Genomic DNA, 18951 nt, shown 5'->3' with positions numbered 1-18951 from the left:
CCGTGGTACGGCTATGAGATTTGGAGGTGGAGACCATAACATGTTTGGCGGAGAAATGAAGATAAAGGTAAACTTCAAATCCCTTGATCGTTTTCAAGAATCTGTACAGAATTTTCCATGCCTAAACCGTATAGTGAAAAAAAAAAAAAAAAAACGTTGTTAGCCAATTTTCCTCTTCTGAAAATGCAATATAAGAACGAGATACGGAAACAGAAAATTTCAAGGCATCTGTGAATTCTTTAATATGTTTCGTAAGCAGACGCCAGTTGGAAAGCTTGAGCAGTTTCTAATCGCGTGGTTTCTTCTGAAGCTCTGCACACCGTATGTGTGCCCGGGTAGGACAACCCGGGGCATTAAAGAGGGGCTTCGGCCATCTGCAATAACAGCAAAAGAAACGAAAGGTCGCATGCAAGCAGAACTGATTAAAACGCCTCCCTGTCAATTGGAGGCTAAGAGGGAGTCGATAAAGGTCACGTCACTTATATGCTAGCATTTCCTCAGCTCGCAGCTCAAGGGGATTGGAGAGTGAGAAGGAGGGAGGGAGAGAAGGGGGGGGGGGGGAGAGAGAGAAAGAGGATTGAGAGAATGGTCACAATCTATAAGACGGCAACGACTGCCGGGCAATCGATTCAGTTTCTAACACCAGCCACAAACTGTGTGCTCGTTTATTCAAAGAAAATGTTCGTTTTACATACCTAAATATACCCTGAAAAAATATACTTGTAAATAATTTTTTTAGTCAAGTGTTATTTAGTTGGGTGTATGACAGCATCTCGAGGTAACATTTGTGTGTGCGTGTGTCTATATATATATATATATATATATATATATATATATATATATATATATATATATATATATATATATATATAACGTTAGCAAGGCCACGTCACGAGCAGGTGCAGAGCCAGCTGGGCTGCATCACATGCCGCCGTATTTTATATATATATATATATATATAAGTATTAATCAAGACATCCTACAGTAATGCTAATGTAGAATCCTACACTAACTGTTGCGCGTGCTTCTCGATGCGATTATGCGGGAAATTTCACATCATTTCCCCCACAATTCCGATTCTAAATGTCTACAGAAGCCTTCACCTTTCCCCCGAAGAGTGACAACCGCGAAAGCGTTCGCCCGAAGAGGCGACTATAAATTGAACATAACTGTACAGGGGCGAAACCAGAATTGACTTCTGGGTCGGAAATCGGTAGTCTGGACGTTGTATAATACCTGTTTATTGCTTCAGATGTCGCATTATCTGGTGGGAGAGGGGAATGTGCCCCTGTGCCCCCGTGCCCCGTGCCCCGTGCCCCCCCCCCCCCCCCCTCCGGCCCAATTATAAATGAGCCACTGTTTACACCTTTTTTAAATGTAACTATGTTCGCACCTCCTTCCCTTGTTACATGGACTAAAAATAATTCTTTACTTTGTTTTACTACATTGTATTTTTTTATATACAAATTGAAATAGCATACGTATCCCATTTACAGCGAACCACATTATGTCCAATGGAGTGGTCGCGCAAAAGCCACGCTCACGCGTTCCCTCAAAAGGCAGGAAAACGACAAAGGGAGACTTTTCTTTTTTTCCAAGTCTACGCCGAACAGGCGATCGGAAGTATCGGCGAGGCGTCTGGAAATCGCCCCATTTCCAATACTCCCGCGCGCCAATCAGTTCGCCACTAGAAGCTATATACGGAGGAATGCAGGTTCCCGGGATACCTCAACAAGAGAGAGGAGAAAAAAAAATAAGTTTCCGGAAAAAATCTGCTAGCGTACCCTGTGTTCGCGGAAGAACTGAGAATATCATCTCACACGTGCAAAAATGTACCATGGACCCAGTTAATATTTAACCACTGCAGTAGGTTTCCAATACATATTTAATCAATTTTTGTTCTTCATACGAACGCTTGACAGGCACCATTGAGTCTACGAAAGGACATTCATACATTGACAAACTAAATTTGTATTTTATCCGCATCAGTGCATGTGATGGACACTGCTACAACGGTACATCCAAAACAAATTAGGAATTTTCTTTACAGATTAACAGGAGATCTCTGGAAACTGTTACCATAAACATTGCTAAATATTATATAGCTAGTCCACTACTTTTTACTCTGCGAATTTTTAAATTAAATAAACTTATGATGTCGATAAATAAAAATTGTTCAAAATTTCTACAAATGTGGACGTATATGATGAAAATTCTATGGCATGTTGCAATAGTTTCCACGACTATTTGTCGAGAGTAAGAGTGAATAAAGTCGAAAACAAAGGCACGATTAACATGACTTGCAATGCTACTCCTGAATAACAGTAGGAAGATAGCTTAAGCGTCAAAAACTGAAAAAAAAAAATCAATTTACTCTTTCAGATCTGTACTTTGAAATTTTACAAATTATTTTTTTGACGTGACAACTTCTAATAAATCGATGAACGCCGGCTGCACGCACGAAAAAGTGTCCCGTTACGCACATTGTCACATTACTCTCATTGTCCCGTTACGCTCATTGTCCCGTTACGCTCATTGTCCCGTTACGCTCATTGTCCCGTTACGCCGCATCTATCTCTCTTCCACTCGATTGGAACAACCATCGATTTGACTTTTTCGAGGTACATTAAACTTGAAACACTCCCATTCGTTTCCTACTTTTCCTATCATCGTCCTATCCTTGACAGAATAACACAGATTGGAAGAAGTTAAATAGCAAACATGTATAAAAGTTATAGTTAAAATAATCTCTTCGTTAAAGTAATAATGAATTAATGAGTGCAAATAAAAGTAAAATTATCAATTAAATTGTAGATTTCATTTCACTCCTGCTTTGTATCCATACAAAATAGTGATAATTCAATTAAAAATATTCAATTTTATTCATAAAGTATGCAATCATTTCATCAATGTTTTGTTATGACGTTGTCACGTTCAACTATCGTCCGTAAACCGACTTTACAAAAACCAATTTTTTGTAAAAACGTATTATCTTGCTCTTTTTATTGCTACTGTGACTACTGCGTGTTTTTTTATATAGTTTCATCACTTTTAAAAATCAGATAAAACCATAATTTGTTATAAATTTCCAAGACGTCAAAAATGCGTTGTAATAAGCTTTAAATGTGGGAGGTATTTTCAAAATTCCAGACCCCTCGTTAAACTGGCAGGTGTTTGGTGTTTCAGAACACCCAAAATCTTCCTGTCGTCCGCCCTCTTAAAAAACATTATAAATATTATAATCTGAATCCGCCACTGCGCGAAACTTGTCACTGTCCTATAATGATTTCATTTTTATTGCGTGTTGTCGACTTCAATTATTTCACTGTAGTAATTTTACAAGTTTCGGGGTGGTTGTGGAACCATCACAACCGCCAGGCTGTGCTGTGTCTGGACAGAACCAGGACTGCGGGCAGCAAATATAGCCACAAGAGCGCGCAGTAAAATAGGCAACAAAGATATTACAACTCCACAGCGTCTGGCGCATGCGCAGTTTTATTTCCACGTTTCTCGAGTGGTCGCATAAGGCTAATCGACCATCGGGTTTATCGACCGTAAACCAGAACAGCTGTCGGGCGTGTGCTGAGGATTCGCTGCGGACTGCAGACACCCAGCACCAACCCATCGAGTCAGGAAAACACCAGAAATCACGAGAGCGGAAATAATGTTATTTGCCCAAGCGCTCTCGAGTTATTCAAGGTAACTGTGTAATTGTGTTTCATTCCAAATAAATTAAGTGGCAAGACAATTTCGTTGAAAAATAACTACAACATGCCGATGAGCTTAGTTACCAAAGGTTTAAATACTAACTTATTAAATTGAGCTTACAGAGCAGGTTACTTCAATGTTTGAGAACTGTAGTGACCTATCGTGTTACATCCCATATGCAAATACAAGTGAGAACATAATAGGCTCGCCCTTTAACTTCTAAGCGTTTACGATACAAGCATGTATATAGAAGAATTAGGTAAAAATTATTTCTTAGAGAAAAAAAAAACTAAAATATGGGGGGAGTGGGAGTCAACTGAAAGTATTACCCCGTTGTAGCCAGTCCGGAACACGGCAGATCCGTAAGTGGTATATAATGGAATTGCCCTCATTTAAAAAAAAAAAAAAAAAAAAAAAAAAAAAGCGAGGACAAAATACTTCCCAAACCAAAACTTATATATGTACTTTTAAATCTTATACGAATAATGAATACTGGTCCATATCATTAAAAAATAATATTGCTAATATTAGTGCAAATATATTTATTAACTTTTTCAAGTGTATTTATATAAGTCAGGTTATGTTCCCGTGTGCATAATTTGTTTGCATTATTAATTAAAATTTATCTCGATTTTACTAACTGATTTTATACATGTGTTTATATGAATATTGAATACTGAGTAATTAATTGTTTTAATTTGATGAATTTATACTTTACCAACAGTATTTTAAAATATCACTAGTCATTTTATTTATATTAATTATTGGAATGCAATATTTAAGTTACCTTTTTATTTAGCCAAGTAGTATAACTTCTAAAGCGCGTACATAACTATACGCACGCATTTTATATTAAAATTAATTAATATAATACATTTATACTTGTCCATCCTCTGCATCCGGGGGTGTTATACACACCCTTACCCTGTCTATTTCAATGGTGAGTTATTGTTTGAAGGATGACAAAACATGCAAGTTAATGCATTTGGAGAAAAAGAATTATTCCTGGATTATCATATGTCTTAAAACTATATACTTAATTAGCATGGCACACAGGTTACTACTGTTATTTCTTCAACCTCTTGCAAACCGTTGGCGTAAAAACTTCAAAAAGTTCTTTTTTTATCAATAATGAACCAGTCACAAAATATTTTATCTGCGTAGGACGTATAGTTACGGAGATACTGTTGAAGACAAGAGAAGCAGCAATTTTCAATTTTAATTTGATGAGGGGAGGGAGGAATTGCAAGAAAAAATGAGGTAGTAGGAACGGGGACTACTGAGAAAATATTCCGATAGTAGTTTAACAAATGACAAAATTAAGTTCTAGTGATTTACTATAGACAATAAACGTTTATATACGGCAGTATACAACAGTGACGAATTCATACACTTAGGTTCGTCCCTTCTACACTGTGTCCTGGGACTCGATTCTCAAATACGCACTACGAGTAGGCGGTAGGCGTGAATGTTGTCTGGTTTCCCGCCTGCGGGGTGGATCGTGGTATCCTCTCACACTAACAAGCCACGGACACACTTACCAGACTGTCATTCTACAAGCTCCCCAGATGCGAGGCTAGGCCCATTGTTGATAGATGGTCCAATCTGAGCAGTTCATTCATTTGGACAGTGTTTGTAGCCTCGTGCACAGGAGCGTGGGTATTGATGAACTGTTGTCATGAGCGACTTACTCCCGCCTGTGGCTTGTTAGCATTTGAGAATACCAAAGTGAGGCCCACGGGCGTGATAACCCGTCATCACTATCGCCGAACTCCAAGCGCATAAATGGACGCACCAATCGTACTGGTGTGCCAAATAAATAATTTGCAGTGGCAAAAACATTCTCTAATACATTTTGCAAACGTAAATATTTATAGCAAGTAGTAATCACAACATTAAAAATACGTTAGAAATATGGCATTATTATATTGATTAAACACAATTATTGCTTCTGCTTCTATAGCGAAGTGACACAGCGGGCGCATTTGTTCCGATGCCATGCTTTTTGTTGTGATATACATCCCGTCACTGAAAAGTTTTAATATTTTTATATAATTGAATACTGCAGTATACAAAGTGTACTTTAAGCAACAATGATTTATTTTTTGTGTATTAATAGCTACAATAATTTTATGTATAGCTCAGTCAGTTGGTTTAGTTATTTCATATACCACGTAGCGTTTATTAATTACTTATAGTAAAAATAAATAATCTACGGACAATAACCTTGAACCATAAAAAAAACTCTGATTAAACACGCCTACGATGTTAGTAAATGAGTTTATATATATTATTGATGGATAAACAAGTTGTTTATGGGAACTGCAAGTCATGTTAAATGGAAGAGCGAGCTGGTTTTATTTTACTAAGAATTTAACAATAATCGGCATTAGGGCTTGACTTGGGTTAAAATGTGCTTGTTCATTTGTCTCGGATGGTAAAAAAAATTTCACAATTCTTCAAACTAGAATAATTAATCAAAATTAAAAATAATACACTCGCAGCCTTTATAACATGTTACCCACGGAATTGATCTGTTATATTTTTCTTCTAAAGGAAGGGGGGGGAGGGGGAGGAGGTTGCGAGGACCCTTGTAATCCGGCCAGGCATGCGCGGATGCCAGCACGCTCCGAACCTGGCGCGCATCGCGGTATTCTCTCTCGCGTTCGTAACAATAAAAATAATAATTTTCGCATAAGGTACAGCAATTCACTAATTAAGTACATAATAAATACAGTCATTTTACAAAATCTGAAATACGTCTAATGTAGGACTACACATGTTTTGTCAATGACTATGCACTTACCGTTGTGCTACATACATACATAACCTCAATTTTTAAGACGTTACATCATAAATGCAATAAAACTAATTAAGTCACGAATTCTAAAAGTTTGGATCATTTCATGTTAACATTGTTTAAGTTTTTACAAAATATATTCCAGGGTAGTTTCATTTGACAAAAATAAGTTCGATAAGTGTCCACAAACGCTACGATATGCGGGTGCATGCTGCCAAACGCGCGAGTCCGCCATCTTGGCAGCTTCGGCTTGTAGATAGGGCAGACAATTATTTCCCAGCATTCAACAGTAGTCATACCTCCCAAGTCGGCAGCACTGAGGCTACGGCAAGTAACCGGGAGACTGTCGCCTACCCGCGTTTCTATTTTTAATTTGACCGATATGGCGTAACGCTAGCGCACTTTAGAATCGCGCCGTTGAACAGTGAGTAATCGGTCGAATAATAACGAATTTTGGTATTCTGTAGCATCAATTAAAACGTGCTAAATCTATTGACCGAGCACTGTTTTTGAATTCATACATAGATATTAATAAAACGGGACACGCAAATCTACTGTTTTGCGCCAATTTCCTAGAACTGACCAAACTATTGGTGTTACAAAAACCTTAAATATGAGATTTATTTTAGACGATTTAAGAGCAAAAAAGGGCTTTAAAAAAGTTTATAAATCTAGGAAATACAGCAGAAAATATAATATGCTGCAATTTTCATGTTTAACGGGTTGGGGGGAAAAAAGGGGGATGGGGTGGTGCTGTGGGGAAAGTCGGGTCTTTTGGCAGAATATACCTCCGATAGTTGTCTAAACTGACCAAAATTCAGCTTTTAATGGATTATTCCCGACATAAAATCTTCATTGTCTGGCTATTAGTCTAGTTTAACACTGGTGGACAACTGTCGCTACGTTATCATTAAATGGGGGGAAAAATATCGGCACTTAAGGGGGTGTCTCCTATTTCAGGTCAAGATTTTATATTTACAGTAATTACAGATACAATGCAAAGCCACTGTCTACTTCATGAATTGGTTTTCATTTCTATCACAAAATCTCATTTCATCTTGGCTGTCAAAATCGTAACAAATTTGAGAATTTTGCAATGCCACGTAAAATTAATTAATATTTTCTGAAAGAAATTCAAACCATTTCTTGAAGTAGTTAGTGGCATTGCAGTTAAACCTAAAAAGTTTCATTTTTTCAATAAATTAAAATTCTCCTTATTTCTACAACCCAAAAACGTTAAAAATATAACTTTGGCAGCTAATTATGCGAAAAGTATGCGCTGTATATATTTTTCATTTCGTGAAAGTTAAACAATTGAAAAATTCTAAAAGTTTATCTGTAATTACTGTAAATATAAAATCTGGACCTGAAATGGGAGGCACCCCCTTAACAATGAGTGTCAGAAGTTCGGCGTATTACACATTTAATTACCGTCGTGTAATTGGTCTTACGCACATAAATACCTATTTGTCTTAATATTCGTCGCGGAATAATGATGGGTTGGGAGAAGGAGCACAAGTATAGGTACTTAAGATTATGCGGTCTTTACGCCGCACGGTTAAACCGAGAGAAATTAAGGAGTTTTAAACAAAAACAAAAGACGCCTTGTATAAACGAAGCTCTCCTCGCAGTTACAGAAAATTGTATCTTCGTACAAATTACGACTCACTCCAGCTACCAAGTTGAGTACGGCTATTAACACGGTTTAACAATGCCGTGAAAGGAATAAAAGCGTGTTTACTGTGTACTGATAAAGTTTCACAATATTTTATCGCTGCTTCAATATAATTCTTTTGTGTTCGTGTTAAAAGTAATTTGAACTCAAGAGCCAGTAAGTTTAAGAAGTTATCCGAGAAATTTACGAAATTCCCTAGATAATTTATGGTGGAAGTTTTTTTTTAACCGTGTATGCACGGGCTTACTGCGGTTTGTGACAGTCACAAATTGCATATCGAAGTATCTTCTAAAACTGTACTTCTCAACCAACATTCTTTTTTTTTTTCATACTCCCGAGACAAAATTTTTCACTTGCCTCCTTTTCCTTATTTTTTTTCTTCTCGCCACAGAGCTAAGAATAAGAAAATAACACGAGAAGAAAATATAGAAGGAAGAGCGGAAGAAAACTTTCCTGTGGGAAACGACGAGGATGGAACGGCAACTCGCTCAAGAGAAACCACGGGCCCGTGCGAATACTAGTTGTTTCAATGCGGAGAGAATATCAAAATATATATATATTTTTAAAATATTCGCGCAGTCGAATCGAATCGCGAATATCGTTCTCGGCGCAGCTCTATTTAACTTGTTTTATAAAATACAGGATTGAAGTAAAAAACAAATCTTTTGAAATGTGTAGTGTTTGAACTGATTGACTAACCATTCAACCATTCAATAAAGGTTTAAAATAACAATGCATTATATTAATACTAAATGCCCAGCTTCTGATTTTTACGAGTAACCAACTTCATTCAAGTAAAACATATGCAACACATTAAAAAGAGAACTATTTTCACGAGCGAATCTCGGGTATCAGATGTTTTAAAGCTCATAACCAAAGCTTCGAATAAAGAGAATAGCAAAATTCCTGGCGAAGTCAAAACAATATTTTAAAAAGCTCCGACTGATTCGCGCAAGCCTACCCGATGGCCAGTGACGGCCGGTATGATTGTCGCAACGAACTGGCGAACAGGCGGATCCAGTGGCAAGCAAAATAACTACGCGGTTGGCATTGATTAAAAGCAACTTCAATGTACATACCGCCATTGCTGGTTTACTTTGAATGCCATAGAAAAAAATTCAAGAATGGACATTCTTGAGATTTTTCTACGATATCCAGTGTAAACCAGTAATGTATATGAAATTATTTTAAATCACTTCCCCATTGCGAAATCATTCTAAGAACGCGATTTGCATTACATTCAACATCTTGAAACGTCTTGAAACATTGCTGTAACTTCGTACTAGCCTATGAAATCAATAAATTATTTCATGAACATAACAGTATGATGTCTACATCGATTGTGCCACTATGTGTAATGTATACTGATAGTAAAATTATTCTGAACAAAAGGTCTGTACATTAAACGAAATTATGAAAAACAAAACTATAGGAACCGGTTATTTATAATATACTGAACTCAAATGCATGTATAGTTTGCAGAATTTGTATCGGTATGTTCCAGGACCGCCAAAAACCAACCAAACGGATTTAGATGAAATTTTTTTTTGTTAGTACCGTCATTAGCTAAACCTAAACACTAGTCTAAATATAATTATGAAAGTACACCCATAGGTGTAAATAAAGTTTTACGAATCGAAACATATGTGCGTGACTGAGCATGCGGAGGTTTAGATACTGGATAAAAACAGTAAAAACTAACAACGCAAACTTACTAATTTTCTTAAATTCACCCTTAAGAAGGATTAAAGGGGTAAACAAAATGTTTTTTTATGTAAATTAATCTAATGAGAATTTAAAAAAACTTAAAGAGATCGTGAGATATTTCCATTTTTTATGATGGCTTTTAAGGTGAAAAAAATGTCTCCTGCAGAAAACAGGCAGGAGATGATCGTCCGTACACGTGGCAACACTGGAGTGAAGGCAGAGTTTGCTGTTCCCGCGCCGCGCCGCTAGCCAGCGACGCCGTCACACGCTCCGCTCCCAAGAGCCGCGCGTTACGCCCCGTGACTCTTCCGCTCCAGAAGAGCAGCGGCGACACCTTCACGCCCGCCCGAGCCAACAACAGACACGGTCACGGCAACGTTGCAGTCCGAGGTACAGGTGGAACAGCCGGCCGTCGTCTGCCATAACTATTTCTCAAAAATTTAACAGACTATTTTTAAATTATGGCTTTTTATTTTAGTTAGGCTGGAATCAGTGTGGTGAATAAATACCGTAAAGCGACGAAGTTTATTGCGAAAATATGCACTTGGTGACACACAAAGAAACAATGTTGGAGTCAAGCTTGAAAATTAAAAAGGTATTTGTCCTACCTACGTTTTGAAATGTTACCTGTGTTATTTTTACATAATTAACGGTTGAAGACGAAACTATATTCTAAATGGTTGAAGACGAAACTATATTCTAAATGGTTGAAGACTAAACTATATTCTAAATGGTTGAAGAAGAAACTATATTCTAAATGAACGTGAAAAATTACCACCACGTCTCAACCAGTGCGTCAAACAGCTGGAAACCAATATTTAGTAATATATAATCATCTCATTACCGGAATTTATGTCGGAGAAACACAAAGTTAGTTAAATATATACATGAAAAATACTTTCAACTATTCATATTAGAAATCGGATACTGGCATTATAAATACAGCAGAAAAATATGTTTTGACTTTAGGCCTACACGAACGCGCATCAGTGAACTCTATATTGGCGACATACGCATATCTATTTCTGCCTAAGAGCTGTGGTTGACGAATGTACGACGAATGTCGAGGCTGACCTCCGAGACGATCAGAAAAGCCGTGACATGAAGGTCGCATTTACATGGACATGCGACAGATACCTACTCATAAAAAAAAAGATACTTCGCCTAAAACATTAAGGTCAGACGTTACATTAACAATTTTTAGAGAGCTTTACTATAAGAACCACAAAATATAACTTTAAAATGTCTTAAAAGATAGAATTATTCACTAAATTTAACGCGATGATTTGAAAAACGTGTGTCAAGATAACAATGCTGTTTTAAAGTAGTCAATTGAATTTTACCAACTGGTTTGCTTTCAAAAGACGCAAAAAAAAAAAAATTGAAATATTCCGAGATTGTTACGCAAATTTTGCCACAATATTGTTCTCTACAGAGACCATAAACAGTTTTTTAAGTGTGTGATCTATAAATTTTACGTTCGAAGCCAGACTTTGTACGAAGCATAAATGTAGCAATCAGAAACGCGGAACAATGGGATTGGGAGCTTTTGAAGAGCGGTTGAAAGAGAAGTCAGAAAATTTAACTTGAGGCGTACAAAGAAAACAAAATGCCGAGAAGAGAAAATCCGGTATTTGAAATAAAATTGGAGAGAACAAAATGGTACTATCATGGTAAGGGCCAACTGACACTTAAATGTTGCAAATGAGCATCACGAATAGCTCGTTACAATAAAAAGAATAAAATGGTAAGGAAACCAAACATTTAAAATGTTCCTTGCAAGAGTCGAATTAAAAAAAAAATTACCTTAGGTGCATTAAAAAAATTAAGTATTATCTATTCCAGAACTCAATGTGTGTGATCTGCAGTATAGGTACACGTCAAATCAAAGACCATTAAACACTATGGCAATGCATAAAATACGTCACTATGTGGTATGTGAAATAATAAACCTAACACAATTTAAATTCTAGAATGAAGGCATTAATACCAATTATTAGATTAATGTTTACTGGTGCCAAGACTAACTTACATTAAAAATAGCCTCAATTTGTTAAATGCTACATTTCATCGACTTACAATCCCCCCTCATTTCACACTAATCCAGATCAACGCAAAACCTGAAGTTTTTACAGTTAGTTTCTACACTGCCACTGCCGAAAACCATGTGCGGTCCACAAATAATATGTCCACTCCGCGAGGACATCTTAAGGCGATGAACACCTCAAAAGATCAGGTTACTCGCAGTAAATATTTGGCAGGTTAAACTACCTAGAATATTTTGTGGCAGCAAACAAATGTGATTTTAAGTGCGAAAATCTACTATAACCAATGATGGGTACACACAATGTCTAGCGCAACTTCCTATAACATATACCCTCTAGCCGTAAACAAAATTTATCTCCCCGTAACTAGAAAACAATTTCAATGCTATTTTTTGTAAAAGGTTAATTAAAAAAAGACCCCCGCTTATATGCAGTCAGATTAATAGGTTGGTAAAAGGTGGGCGACACAGGTATTAAAAACGCCACGCACATCTTTACGTAATACGGTATTCGAACCAGGTACTTTTGTCTACAACCACCAACTGTTCTAGTCTTAAATGTCTCGCCGTCAACCCACTGTGCTCAGTCTATGCTGTGATATTTTTCTGACTTATTACTTCCGCGGAATTACCTATGCTGTCTATGAACTTGAATTTCGACATCGGCTAACATTGGCTTGTTGTGCGAGTTATAGTGCATCCATCTCTATTGTCCGTGTTCTTTAGGTTTCTCTACAAGATACAATATAAACCAGCAATGACGTATGTCCACAAAAATAAAAGTTTTGAATAAATCCTCCCAAAATTAAGAATCATTCAAAGAACGTATCGAAACCCGGAATCCTCACACCCAACCATATACGCTACGGAGGTCGACCTTACTTGCTATAAAGTTGGAAATCACAAAAGCGCAACCGAGGCGACGCGATGTACGTAACTATGAATGTGCAATTTTTAATTCCGCACGACAAACAGAAACAAAACAACCGTTCGCATTACACACAACTAAGTCCACAAATGTTCACTAAATTATTTTAATGAGAAAAATGTGGTCCATCAAAATTTAATATTTATTCATGGACGCATTAAAATACTTTACGATAAAATTTAATACACAAAATCTCTAAAATGCATATGAATGCACCCATTAAAACCATCGTTCAAAATTAAAAAAAAAATCTAGTAAAGATCACTTCAGTAACGTTGCACCCTCGACGCCACGTAGTTGAGATAAAGCTTTTTGATCAGAAAGTATCGCGTCCGTGAATTTGAACGCACTAACTTGATTGGTTAGAAAGTTGGTCACGCTGTTATGAGTCCCACATAATTTGCTTTAAATGTAAATACACGTACACGCACAAGCCAAGAACAACGTTCGGAAAAGCTACGGAATGTCTTTTGACTGCTTGTAATACTTTTAATATGTAGGTTTTTATGAAGAAAAAAAAATACTCATGTAGTATTAAAAAGGTAATTGTATGAAAAAACGATTGTCATGCATGAAGTTACGCATCGATTCGAAAATAATTAAAACTCTAAATCACGATTTGTATGTTACATTTTGAAAAACAAAGCTACATAAGCCATCAGAGAGAAAATCAATTCATACATAAATATGTACACACGCACGTGTGTGTGTGTATTCCACCGTCAAACTTCTGCTGCAAGTTAATCAAGAAAATAAGTTGAAAACATCTACACGATTTAAGCCGATGCCGCACAGAAAGCTATGCTATGTTATGTTAGCTGCGCCAGGTGACCAGACAGATCAGTCTAGTTCGTGATGTTGGGAGAGACGCATCGCGTGGAATTCAAGTGATGATAATATTCTGCTGGCTCTCATTATGTAAACGTCAAAAGAAATAGGTTTATGAAGTTAATTTATAAACAAAAGAATTTGAACAATTTCATTATTTGATGAAGCAGTTGCTTGTGAGGACGAAACCAAATCTATCCATCATTTCCGAACAAATAAACCTCAGTTTAATAGCTTTTATTTGAAATCGAATCCCAGGGATTTTCCTGCATATTCTGATATACTTCCATCGATTTATTCCTTTAAACATGGATATTTTAGAATCCTTCAATTAACTTTACCATCGAAATGACTTTTTAAAGCACAATACTGAGAAAAATTAAACTTCATAAAAAGCAAACGCAGAAGTACGGCACAATTCCGCGCGATAACTGATGTTTTACCTTATCCGCGCATGCGCGAAGTCAGCGACGTTTATAAAAATAGCGGAGAACCAAACACGCGGCGACGTCGCCAGGATCGCCAACATTGCAGACACAACGAGCAGAGTGCTCTGTGTGGCCAGCGGCAACAGAGATGCAACTGGCTGTGTTTTGCTCGCGTAGCGAACATCGCGAACATAGCGGTGTGTGTGGCCGCAGCTTTACTGTCTAAAGACTGGTTGGTTGGTGCACGTCTTTGAAGATGGAGCTGAACAACATTTTTATTGCAAACTAGCTCTACCTGCCACGCGTTGCTATATGCCTGAGTCTGGTTAAATGTAAAAGAAAGAATACCATTTCAGTTAGATTCCAAAGAAATACTACCTAATATAGCCGTTACCATTGTGCAACTTATAAAAATTTTAAATAGGTTTTTTTGCTTGCATGGTCCATAGACCTCAAAACCATCAACTCAAAAGATTATATATATATATACACACACACACACACACACGCGTGCATGACGCATACCGCTCCTCGCACGCAGCTGTCAAGAAAGTCACGTACCACGGAGACATTCGGGCACACTTTCCCACGCGCTTTTGGCGGTTATACTGCCGAAGCCTGTCAGCGCGCTGTCACGACATGCGCGGCGGTTCCGCGCGGCGTGGGAAAGAACGCAGGACTGTCGTCAAAACACTTCAAAACACACACTCCAGGAACAACACCGACGCGACAGGGGTAACCCCGCGTCATGCTGCGGACACGTTGCAGCATTTCGACTATACGGGAGGAAAAAATCATATATGCTTTTGTGTGCCGCTTGCATTGCAATATGGATACTATTGGGTAGAAGCTTTCAACTTAGCTTGTTGTACTTTAGTAAGTACCATTATCAAGTACATTAATTTCACTTCACGAAATTATGTTTTACTTTTTTGTGGGAGAGGACATGGGGAAAGAGAAATATATTGAACAAAAGAAAGAAGGAAACACAGAGAGAAAGAAAGAGAAAAATATAGACGGCAAATAAGAGAGAAAGTTAAAGAAGTGAAGATAAGCAGCGCTGTGCAAAAACAGGCTACATAATTGATCCGTCGTGTACCTGAAAATATTGTCAAGCAGCAGTTCTTATTTATTTCGAAAAAAAATTTAAGTCACCGCAGAAACGTGTAGTTCACATAATAATTCTTGTTACGATAATATTAAGGATTGGAACCCCAAGTAAACAAGCGTAAATGCGAAAGTAGCATGCTTAACTAAAAAATAATAATGCTGGGCCACCGCATATTAAGAATCATGAGACATGAAAAAAGTTCCAGCTAGTTTAATTAATTTGTATTTGAGAAGAGTGTGTGCACAAAGATATATTCATTATTAAAGTGGTAGCCGTTATCCAGAACAAGATAAGATATCTAAGGAATTGCTTTCCAAGCGGATCATAACATTTTTTTTATCAACCTATTTTAAAGTCGTGCTAGTCACCAAATGCACAAATTAAACTGAAACATTTCCTGTTCGATGTTTCAACACACAGCAGGAATTCATAAGAGTTGTGGGTTTTTTTTATCTGCAACGCGCACAGTACGTTAAAACTCTCGCCAGCGCCCGGGCGCGGTCGTCGTCTTCCCAGAAGGCACCGCGATGACCGCCGACACTCGTGTCCACCACAGGACTACGCTTCGAGCATGCTGACCCCAGGTCACTTACCGGGAAACACTCGAGACGAGGACCGCTGACGGGAAGCCAGGAATTCACTGCCCCCCCCCCCCCCCCAACCCAACCCAACACACACACACACGTTTTCAGAGGGTCTGTTCCGAACATTTCACCCACTTCGTATCTTGCTCGTTCAACTTCGCGGTCGGATGGTAACTGTACAAAAAAAATTTTCTTCTTCCCTTAGGCCGGGTTTATAAACTACGTAAACGATTGCAACGACGCAACAAGCCACCAATGCAAGAAAATCCACAGTCGTTTATAAAGAACGCAAGTTGCAAGACGGTCACAAACCCATAACAGTATGATTCAAATTTTTTTACTCCGGGCTTCTCTTGATAATTCATAGTCATCATGAATTTGTCAATAATTTGGATTTAAACGTGTAATTTTCTTTCAATGTGTAAGCGAGTTAGTCACGTCTTCAATCGCTGCCATGACTGGCCACACGATGCATGTGACCCTCTCCCTGCATGGCTAATCCCCAGCACGACTATGAGTGTAGGTTCCGGCCTGAGACGCACCTAGGTCCCTCCCTAACCGGGATCACTCCTCGAAAATTCTCTTAGTTCGGGGGGGGGGGGGGGGGGGGTGGATATTATCTTCGGTTAAGGAAAAAAATTTTGCAGTATGAGTAAGAAATAAAAACGCTATTTTACGTTTTTGTTCGTAACATTTTTAACGATTTAAGATTATTTTAAAAATCTGACCTAACCCAAACAATATTTCAATTTTAGTTAAAATCACATGTGCGAAAACCTGCCCTCTCGGAAGGAAAAATATTTTTTTGTTAGACTTTTACTCATGTAAAGCACGTTAACTAACCTATTTTATAAGAGAGAAAAAAATTAAAAACAAAAATACACGCTCTTTTCACTTACACACTAAAAACTTGACGAGTTCCACTAAACACCTCCTGGCGCCATCATCAGATCAGTTCTATAGTACCAAATTAATGTATTGTCAGACGGGTTACATACACAAACACAATTTTAAATCGATACAATAAGTACGTTAAAATCGACTTCCAAGATTTGTTTATATAGTTCGTTAGTTACAGGTGAAGCTAATGTAAGAGTGTTAAAAAATATCCAAGTTGCACGAAAGCATACTAATCGGTAGGAGCAGACATTTTTCGCGAATAAAGCTGAACGCCTACTAGACTGCAACAAGGTATTCGCGCACCAGCGGTTTCTTCCTTGTGATTGGCGGCCGTCTGCGAGAGAAGAAGTTGCCTTATTTGGCTGAGCCACTCAAGACGCATTTGCTTCCGCAACGAATAACTGTGATTGGTGTTTTAACAATCGTCATGTACCTGAAAGAAACTCACACAATTACTAAACACAGACGATGCTAGTGTCTTAACTTTCAGCTAGTCTCGAAATCTTTTCGCGAAATATGCATGGCCCTACTAATCGGTCGTCTGATTGGGGGTTAGTGAATTCTACAGGTTCATCGACCACAGACCACTCGGCTGGTGCTCGTCCGAGTCGTTTCTGCAATCAGTTCCACATATTCCCAGTCAACTACAGCGAGCGGATACACGCCGACATCAGAAAATCCAACTGAGCTCAATATTGTGGAATCCACCTCAAGACACTCATTCCTGTTCAATAACCACGTGAACTTCAGTCGAGTTGATTTGATTCTCTGCCATTACAATCACTTGAAAGTTTTTTCCTGTAAATTAATTCCTCTACTTCCATTTTCTTATTGTTTTGAGTATAAAATTCTCACCGGATATTTACTAAATGGTCTTTTCGAAAAGTAAATAGTAACGAAAAATTAAAAGCCCTGAAATATAAATAGTAAAAAAAAATTAAATTAGGCGTGCGAGAACGAGAATTAAACGTAGCCTGTCTAAATATATCTTGACGCCTTCTTCACTGTCGCACGCCAGCTGAGTTTTAACATACATCAATCAAACACTCCAACAAGAGTAACAAAGTAAAATACTTTTAAAACATATTTCTACAAAGTATTATTTCTTGGCTATATACAAAAATGAGGTGGTTGGGGATGCACACATTATAATCTTCCTTTCCTTTTACCTCACCGTTTTGTATACGTAAGCTTCGCTCGCGCAATTTCAGGGTATTGTTGATGTCTTACCATTCAATAAAAAGCGAGATTAATTATTAAAAAAAATTAGTAAAGGAAGAGAAACCGTCAGGTGCATAAGAGATTTAATTCATAACAAAACCGTTTACGAATATTTTTAAGTGGTTATGCGAAGGCTTTTGTTTAATTGTTTTTGTGGTTCGAGGATAAATTTTACCTTGATGAAATCACAATACCTCATTTTCCTTTACGAGATGGACAATAATGACGAAGAAAGCATAAACAATGCAATTGCGAAATTTCATCAATAATAAGTAAATTCTGCTTTAGGGATTTTTTTTTTTTTTTTTTTCGAAATCTCACATGAACGGTGACCTTTCTCGTGTATCGAAGGTCAAGTATGCAAAATTTCATCGATATCTGAGCAAAAATGTAAATTTGTGTAAACAAAAACGAACAAACCAAAAACAAAATCCTAAATTGTTCCCCCAAATTTAAATCTTATACTTTTTATCTTCAAATCCTTATGGTATATTACACACTGCCCGCGTGGCATCATGTGCAATGGCCACTCAAAACTGACCCCCCCCCCCCTTTTTTTAAATATAAATACCCCCTTTAATATAAATATTAATATGAGTTTCCGCCCCCCTTAATATTAATTCCCCCTCCTTAATATGAATGTATTTGAAAAGGGGACGCGCCTTATAGGGGTTACACTTGGTTGTAAAAATGTTGTTCAATTGTTGGAGATGCGCCTTCAGTACAATCATATATTTTTAACAAAAAAGTTTTATAAAAATTGGTCCAGTTGTGTGTTCACGTTCTCGAACAGACACACTTCTGTTACAGTTCTATAATAAGAGATTATTATAGTGCCAGCTTTTTCTTTGCACGCGTGCATAGTTTAACTTAATAAAATTAGCAGACACTTACCTTACAAAAAACACCAACACCAACTAGTAGCTCGGAATGGGAATTGACAGCATCTTACCTATAAAAAAGAACAACATATTTAATGGCCGCAAATCTTCTGGAAAATTATACTTGTAAAATGTG

The 18951-nt window shown here is 37.5% G+C and overlaps 1 long non-coding RNA gene across 2 annotated transcripts in view; it reads right to left on the bottom strand.

The window, feature by feature from the left end:
• LOC134534734 (uncharacterized) overlaps nucleotides 1–18951 on the bottom strand; it is a 376369-nt gene that overhangs the window by 241928 nt on the left and 115490 nt on the right. Inside the window, exon 2 of one of the 2 annotated variants that reach the window (XR_010075530.1) lies at nucleotides 17537–18886. The exons of the other annotated variant lie outside the window; for it this stretch is intronic. This is a non-coding gene — a long non-coding RNA (uncharacterized LOC134534734). Of the gene's footprint in view, nucleotides 1–17536; nucleotides 18887–18951 lie in introns of those variants that run through there. 2 annotated transcript variants of the gene reach the window in all.

This window comes from Bacillus rossius, chromosome 8 (genome assembly GCF_032445375.1).
Source record: "Bacillus rossius redtenbacheri isolate Brsri chromosome 8, Brsri_v3, whole genome shotgun sequence".
NCBI classification, from domain to species: domain Eukaryota; kingdom Metazoa; phylum Arthropoda; class Insecta; order Phasmatodea; family Bacillidae; genus Bacillus; species Bacillus rossius.
This window is presented reverse-complemented; position numbering and strand designations above follow the sequence as displayed.